Source organism: Rattus norvegicus, chromosome 4 (genome assembly GCF_021556685.1).
Source record: "Rattus norvegicus strain SHRSP/BbbUtx chromosome 4, alternate assembly SHRSP_T2T, whole genome shotgun sequence".
NCBI classification, from domain to species: domain Eukaryota; kingdom Metazoa; phylum Chordata; class Mammalia; order Rodentia; family Muridae; genus Rattus; species Rattus norvegicus.
This window is the reverse complement of record NC_141537.1, coordinates 20,311,016-20,318,501: the sequence shown is the minus strand read 5'-3', so window position 1 is coordinate 20,318,501 and position 7,486 is coordinate 20,311,016. Positions and strand designations below refer to the sequence as shown.

At 42.0% G+C, this 7,486-nt stretch overlaps 1 pseudogene; it reads right to left on the bottom strand.

Annotated features, from left to right (window-relative positions):
- Window positions 1-2,773: 2,773 nt before the first annotated feature.
- Window positions 2,774-5,360, bottom strand: LOC148006232 (pleiotropic regulator 1 pseudogene; annotated as a pseudogene).
- Between the last annotated feature and the right edge of the window lie 2,126 nt (window positions 5,361-7,486).

Sequence of the window (7,486 nt, the reverse complement as noted above, 5' to 3'; positions counted from 1 at the left end):
AGACTAGACGTTCAAAGAAGCACATACAGCCTCAAAGACTCAATATATCTTAACCATAGATGGGAAACTGCAAGCTTGAAGCCTTCAACTGTGAAATTTTTGAAGGCACAAAAGTAGCATGGGTGAATAAACACAGCACGCGGTAGTAAACAGTTATGAAATTTTCAATGTCATTCCAAAGTCATTACCTTTTGAAGTGGAAACTTCTGGTTTCTTTGGAAAGTTAGTTATGTCAAATGATGTTTTGCTGGGCACACCGGTGAAAGGATGTCTTGCTAACGCAAACATGTGAAAGGCTCTTTACATGAAAGGACGTTTTGATATAGAAAACACACGAAAGAAAGATGGATGAAGGAATGTAAATATGACCCCACAGACAGTGGGAAATAAGCACTGAGCATCGGTTTGGTTTGCTCTACCTCGCTATTCAGCACTAAATACATGTATGTATTGATTCTCCTTACATAGTATTGTTGTGGTATGTAAATTGTGGTAATTGGAGCCGTGAGAGAAATTCTCCGAAGAACTGCTTATGAGGTGCCTGGGACAGCTTGCTGCTTCTGTGGACTTCCCTTGGGCTGGTTGGTGAGCCTGGTGGTTTCTTCAGGATTGAAGTACAGCTGCCTGGTGTCTGCTTGCTGAAAGGACTGGACTAGAGCTGCTGGTTCATGCTTGGTGTCTGCCTGCCTAGAGGACTGGTCTGTAGCTGCCGAGTCGTATTTGGTGTTTGCTACGGTACTGAACTGCTGCCCAAGAAGGTCGAGGTTGGCTCAAAGAACTATTGGTAAAACGGTCTACTTCCATATCCTAATAACCTTTGTCTTCTACTACCTCTGCTGGTTGGTGGGCTAAAGAAGAAATTGAACCCTTGTTCAAAGTAGGTTGCAAAAAGTTAATGCCTACAACCTTTCAAGGTTAGATTTGCTTAAAAACAGAGAAGGTGTGACCTGATTCACACAGACACACATGAACAAGATCAGCTTAAAATGTCTTGCCTTGAATATCTGACAAGCAGCATGCTTTTAAAGGCGTAATACAACTCCATTACAAACGGCAGTTAGAGTAATTATCAAATATCATGCCATAGTTTAGCAAAAAAAAATTATCTGGAACCTAAGGATGTGATGTCAGCAATTATATGAATGCATTTCAGGCAGGAATAGATTTTAATAAAGAAATATGATGCTTTTGGATTCTTTCCAAAATCTTTCAAAAATTTACATAAAACCAGCCAAAAGCTTGACTATGTGTCAGGAACTCTATGCTGTAGGAAAATTAAGAGCAGTTATCCAGAGTTTAATATAAGAGAAGTCAAGGAATGTGTCATTTCTAATTATGTTAAATAGGCTCTGAAATGAATGGGATAGCTAAAATGCACACTTTCTAAAAATTCATCATTTTTAAGATTAATATCACTTTTTTAGGTCATCAAAGGGCATTGAATTGCATTGATGAGGGTCACACAACAGGGCATACATTTGGAATCTCTAAATAAATATGAACAAATTCATCGCACTGTTATTTAAAAGGTCTGGAGATTTCTCAAACAACAAAAAATGAGGGAACGTTATTTTGAAAATGTCTTTTTGTAAGGGTCCATGATTTGCCAAAGAACTCAGATAGTACGTCAAAGCAAAGAACACTTTATTCTGCAGAAGTCCAGAACGCTGGGGTCTACCATTTACCAAGATGAAAATACCCAGGTGAGCTCACAGGCTCAATTTAAAGCACTTTAGGGGAAATCCAGGGAGAGGTAGGTGACCTTTATCTTAACTGGTTGGCTTTAGCTCTAGGGATTGCTGGGGGGTGGGGGGGAAGGGGGGCGGAGGGGGCTGGAAACTGGCTGGGGAAGCCTAGACACTGCTGCCCTTGCCTCAGGCCAGGTGGCAGGGTGAGGGGTGAAGTGGGGGGTTGGGGGGTAGCAAGGTGGGGTGGTGGGGGTAGGGTGGGGGGGTTGGACAGGTGGCTTCTGGAGGCCTCAGGTTTTTCCAGTACTTGCCTGGACTTGCCCAGTTCTGGAAAACAGAGTCCTAGGCCCAGTCTCCTGAACTGACAGTTTGAAGCCTGTCATGGAGTCAGACAGGCTCAGTCCTCTCATTGTCAATGAGCAGAAAGCCTAGCATCATTTAGATTAATCTGAGCAGGTCTGTCACTGCTGCTTGTAGCCTATACTGGTATATAATCAACAAGGTCAAGGAATGCTGCTATGGATATAAAAGTCGTGAGGAATCATTTCTGCCTACCAGGACATTTAGCACGTTGTAGAAGCAAGTATAAGCAAATCCAGATGAAGAAGGATTTAAGTGTAGAGTTGTAAAGAACCAGTAGAGCATACTGTGTCCCACTTTTAACCTGAGAGAGAGAGCAAGTGGTTTATCCTTAGAATAAGTGGAGCTGAGCTGCTGCCCAAGAAGGTAGAGCTTGGCTCAAAAAACTATTGCTGAAAAGGTCTACTTCCATACCCTATAACCTTTCTTTTCCACTACCTCTGCTGGGTGGTGGGCTAGAGAAGAAGTTGATCCTTGAAGGATATTTCATAGTAATTTGCTAAAAAGAAAGTAGTTTTGACAAAGAGAAAAATCACAGAAGCTCTGTGCAAGCTTATATTTTATAGGTAGATATTTTTCTTGGGATATTTGAATATGTGTGACAGAGTTATAAAAAAGAGATTGGATTTGTTTGTGGATGGTATTAAATATGAGACTGTGACATGTGGATCTCAAACATTGTCTTACTCTTTCTTTCTTTCTTTCTTTGGGACATGGGAAGCAGTTTATTGTAAAATATAAAGCAGCGATGCTTTCTGAACATGAGCTTCCATGAATGACTGGATATGCTCAATACCAAGCAATGAACAGGACAGCCATGAAGACACTAAAATCTTTCTCTTGATAATTTCTGGTTTCCAGCTGACTGGGTGAGTTTCTGTCAAGGTCTCACCCTCTCTGTAAACTTTCATGGTTTTATCAGCTTCAGCTGTTAGTACCCAACTTTCTGACTGATGGAAAGCACAGGCAAATTACTCCTGATTCACTGTCCAATGACCCAGGCTGTAGAGCCACATGAACATGTTGAAAATTATAGCCAGTTCTCCAGTCCCAAAGGTGCACAGTGGCACTGTCAGCTCCAGATACAAGTACTCCATCGGTACTGACTGCCAGCATGTTAATAATTGCATTGTGACCAGAGAGATTTTGAATGAAGCCTTCACAGGGAATTCCCACTGCTTTATGTTATCTATAGAACCCAACGCAAATGGGTAATGTTGTGGATGTAAGACTGCAGCCCTGACAGATTTCTTATGATTCTCCAACGTTACTCTTGTCTTTCCAGCTACCAGATCCCATAATCATAATTTCCAGTAATAATCTGTGGCTCTGCCGCTTGGCATCTCACAGTAGCAACTGCATTTGTGTCCAGACAAAGTGTGTACACTTGCTTGAGTTCTTACATCCCAGATCCGTACAGTGGACTCTTGATTGCAAGTCACTAAGACATTGATTGTTGGATGCAAATCCAGACCATACACTGCACTTAGATGACCATGATAGTGCCATATAACCTTGTTATATTCAAAATCTCAGCACTTCACTTGTTTGTCTCCTCCACAGGAGAATAATTAAGGGTTCCTCATGCTCACCATCCCACCATGCACTGAACTGATGTGGCCAGTGACAGCTTTAATTTGCCTCTAGCCAAGTCCCAAATCTTTACAGTTCTGTCAGCAGATCCAGTATCAAACCACTGATTGCCATAGTGATATACCTAACCTAGCCAAAATGCCCACTGCCCTGGAGAGTTTCCACAGTGGTTGCTACTGGGTCTGGGGCATGGAAGGGGCTTTGTAAGCCATTAATGCAGAGTTCTTGGTATTGCCAGTCTCCATAATCATAGAATTAATTGTCATGGGCTCGGAATGATCAGAGCCGCTGGGTGTCAGTGTCAGTACTCACTTCCGGAAGGAAAAGTACAATTTGCATCAACTCTGGTCTGAGACCATAATGCCACAGCTAAGGACTGTGCAGTTGACCCACTTGACATTCTCTGGAGCTTTAGTCTACTCCTGTACAGAGAGGAAACTCAAATGATTTTGAGTTTGAAGATCTGGAGAAATTAAAACATGGTGAAATTGGTTACTAAAGACAGCCCCTGTCGTTGCCTGTTTCTTTAACCTCAAAGGAGATTTTTTTCCAGAACATATTCAGAGAGAGATTTTAAATAGTTCAGAATAAGCATTGTTGCCTGTCTTAGAAATGGACCAAAGTCTCTGAGGGACCGATTCTCACTGTTCTGTGTTAACTACGCACGTCCTGAAGTTTCCTCTGAGATAAGGCCTCAAGATGACCTAAACATTAAAGAAATGATAAACACTCCCAATCTTTCCAGACAAACACCCTTTCCTTCTATTTCAGTTTTGCTTTCCATAATGAATATAATTGGACAGAACCATCAGTTAAAGTGCCCTGACCTTTCCTGTCCTCCATAGAACAGGGAACCCAAGGCCAATCACATGGCCTATACCTTGATGGATTGACACAATGAAAACATCCAAACTGATTTCTGTGCTCTCAGCTCCCTTTGTTTGGTGAATTGCCTTGTTACTTGAGTATTCAAAATATTCTTTTTTTTTGCTTTAAATTTCCAAAGACTGCTATCTAGCATTGTTAATTTGTTAGTGATTTCAATATGCCATACAACTATTAATAGGTTTTACTGAAGAACCAGAAATAGCTTATGGTAAAGTGACAACATATATTTGTAGAGGGCCGCTATAACATTCGCCACCACAAGATGGCGCTGGCTTCCACTGCGCCCCACGTGGAAGGCCAGAATAGCTTTCACCATTACAAGATGGCACTGCCCTCTGCCGCGTCAGCCGACTTCCTTTCAGGAAGCTAGCTGTGTGCGCATGTGCAAGAGTGTGTTCGCGCCAAGTCTTTGCCCACCCCGGGGCGTGCCTATGAGATCATGGGTAAGCGACCAATCAGGTGTGGACACGCCACGCTAGGGTGTATATAAGCCGCGCCATTCCGGCATGTGGGGCTCTCCTTAAGATTCAGTAAACGTTTGGCTGCAGCAAGGATTCGTATGTCCCCGCGTGTTTTCTTGCTGGCGAGAGGTCGCGCGGGACATTTGGTGCCGAGTACCCGGGACAAATGCCTCACCATCGCCGGCGCCGAGGAGAGCCTCCGTTCACAGAGAGGGTCCAGAAGCTGTGGGACGCGGGTGAGACTCTGAGAGACAATGTTTAGCCTTGATCTGTTCCACCTCACTCCTTTGCTAGATGCGGCGGAAGCCTCTATTATTGTTTTGGCAGCCCTCGGGTTTTTTCTATTGGCCTTTGAGTTTCTAGCTACCATCAGGCAGCGTCAGAGGTCACATGGGAGCCGCCCAGCTGTAATAGCAAAGCAAAGAGCGCGGGAGGAGGGCCAAGGCAGCATGTCAGAAACAGGGTTGAGTAAAAAATTAAAGAGCTCAAGGAAAGATTACAAGCAGACAGTCCCCTCCAATGCGGAGGCGAGAGGTTGGGGAAAAAACGCCTCGGAAGAGAAAAAGGGAGGCGATAAAAGGAACACAATATTTTAGGAGAAAAAATTTGTCTTTGTGCTTGTAAAAGGTGTGATTAGGCTCTGGAAACTTCACGGAGTCATACTGATCAGATTTGATAGAGGTAGACCGCCTGAAAAATTTATTCAGGAGAATCAAACAAAAAGATATCTCAATTCTTCATTTTTCCTACCCCCTACCCCCAAGGACATCTCAACGCCCATACACAGCTTGATGGAGTTAATGTAATTGGGTTGTGAGTGGAAATATTCAGGACTGTGTTTCACTTCCATACCATTTGTGAATGTCAGTCGTGCTGCTCAGATATCCCGTAATATATCTCAGTATCTTAAAGGAATTTGGTTTCAACACGTTGATGGACTAGTCCAGGAATTGAGGCAATCCATTGTCCATGTCAACTCCACTCGAGTGGATTGTCACCGTGGAAGTGGTGGGAAAGGGGAAATCCTACCTCTCTGCTGACTCCTATTGGAATCTGGGTTCCTTTGGTGGGACACCATCTAGTTTTTCCCTCTATGTGTATTGTCTGTCTTTGGTGCACCAATCTGTCCATGTCTGTCAGTTTATGTCTGTGGTTCTTGCTTCTCGTTGTTTAAATGTTTTATGTTTCATGTTCAAAAGAGAAAATGGTAAAAACTTTATCTGCCAATTGTTCATATCTTGATTTGGTTTTAACTCGTTTCAAAAAAGGAACAAATGAATAAAAAGCAGTTTCAATCAGTCCCTGGAGCCCTATATCTGTAGCCAGGAGTCTAGGTCAGCTGGAGAAGCTGCCCAGGGATGAGCGTCTGCATGAGCTGATTATTAGACTTAGCAGGTGACAAGGTGAAAAGTCATAGCTAGAAAAGTCATAATGGTGTTTGGTCTAAATATTAAAGATATGTCTAGCCACTTCAATTTTGTTTCTCATTGGTTTTAAATGTATAAATATGCTCTACATGCCTTGGTTGTGGACTATTGGCTTTTAAGTTATTGGATATGGTTAAAAAGGTATAATATTGGTAACAGAAAGTTGACATAAAGCTGGTAATTTGGATAAAGTCATTCTAGACAACATGTGACATGAGCCAACCTAGGGAAACAGGTCTAAATTGAGATAATATTTTTATAGAACTCTTATCCTAGACCAGGCTTCTAAAAGAATTTAGGACAATGTTTCTTTGTTGAGGTATTGGAGACCGCACCATCGTGCGTTGATATGCAGGAATTGGCAGTCAAACTTTGTAGCATGAAGGATAGACTCGGTGTCTTGGAGACTAGATTTTGGAGACTAGATTGTTTGTTGGAGGTTGAGTTTTGCTTTCCAAAGTTGTGGTTTGCCCTGAAGTTATCTGTATTTTAATGCTAATTCCACTGCCCCAAGGACAGCTGCCTAGTCACTACTCAGAACTCAGGTGACCTTGAGGTTGTGCTCTGGTGTTACAAGGAGAACTTAAGGATTTGATTAAGGATTGCCAGTGTTACATTGACTAACTCAAACTTATTTATAATTGAGGAATTGCCAAAATACCTCACCTTACCAGAGGACTTAAGCCTTTGTTATCCTCATTGGAGATAAAGCTTCAGTTGTGTTAATACAGAATTGTAGGCTAGAGTCATGGAAGTATTTTAAAAAGAAACCTGGTGAAACATACCTTATTCCAAATATCAAACAACTTGGTTATTACAAAATACTGATATTTGGCCTATCACTTATACAAATTTTTCAGGCAAAGTTGATAATTTTACTCTTTGCATGCTTTTGTATTTACTGTAAATTTGTGCATGCAACCCATAGAAAATGCGCTTAGCGTATCTATGGGTGGTTCATCTAATGAAAAGGCTACATGTATGATTGGATCACTTGTTTATTCTCTTGAGTTCCCCCTGCTTCAATACAGGCTATTAAATTATGTGCTGTAGCCACTGTTTTTAAAAT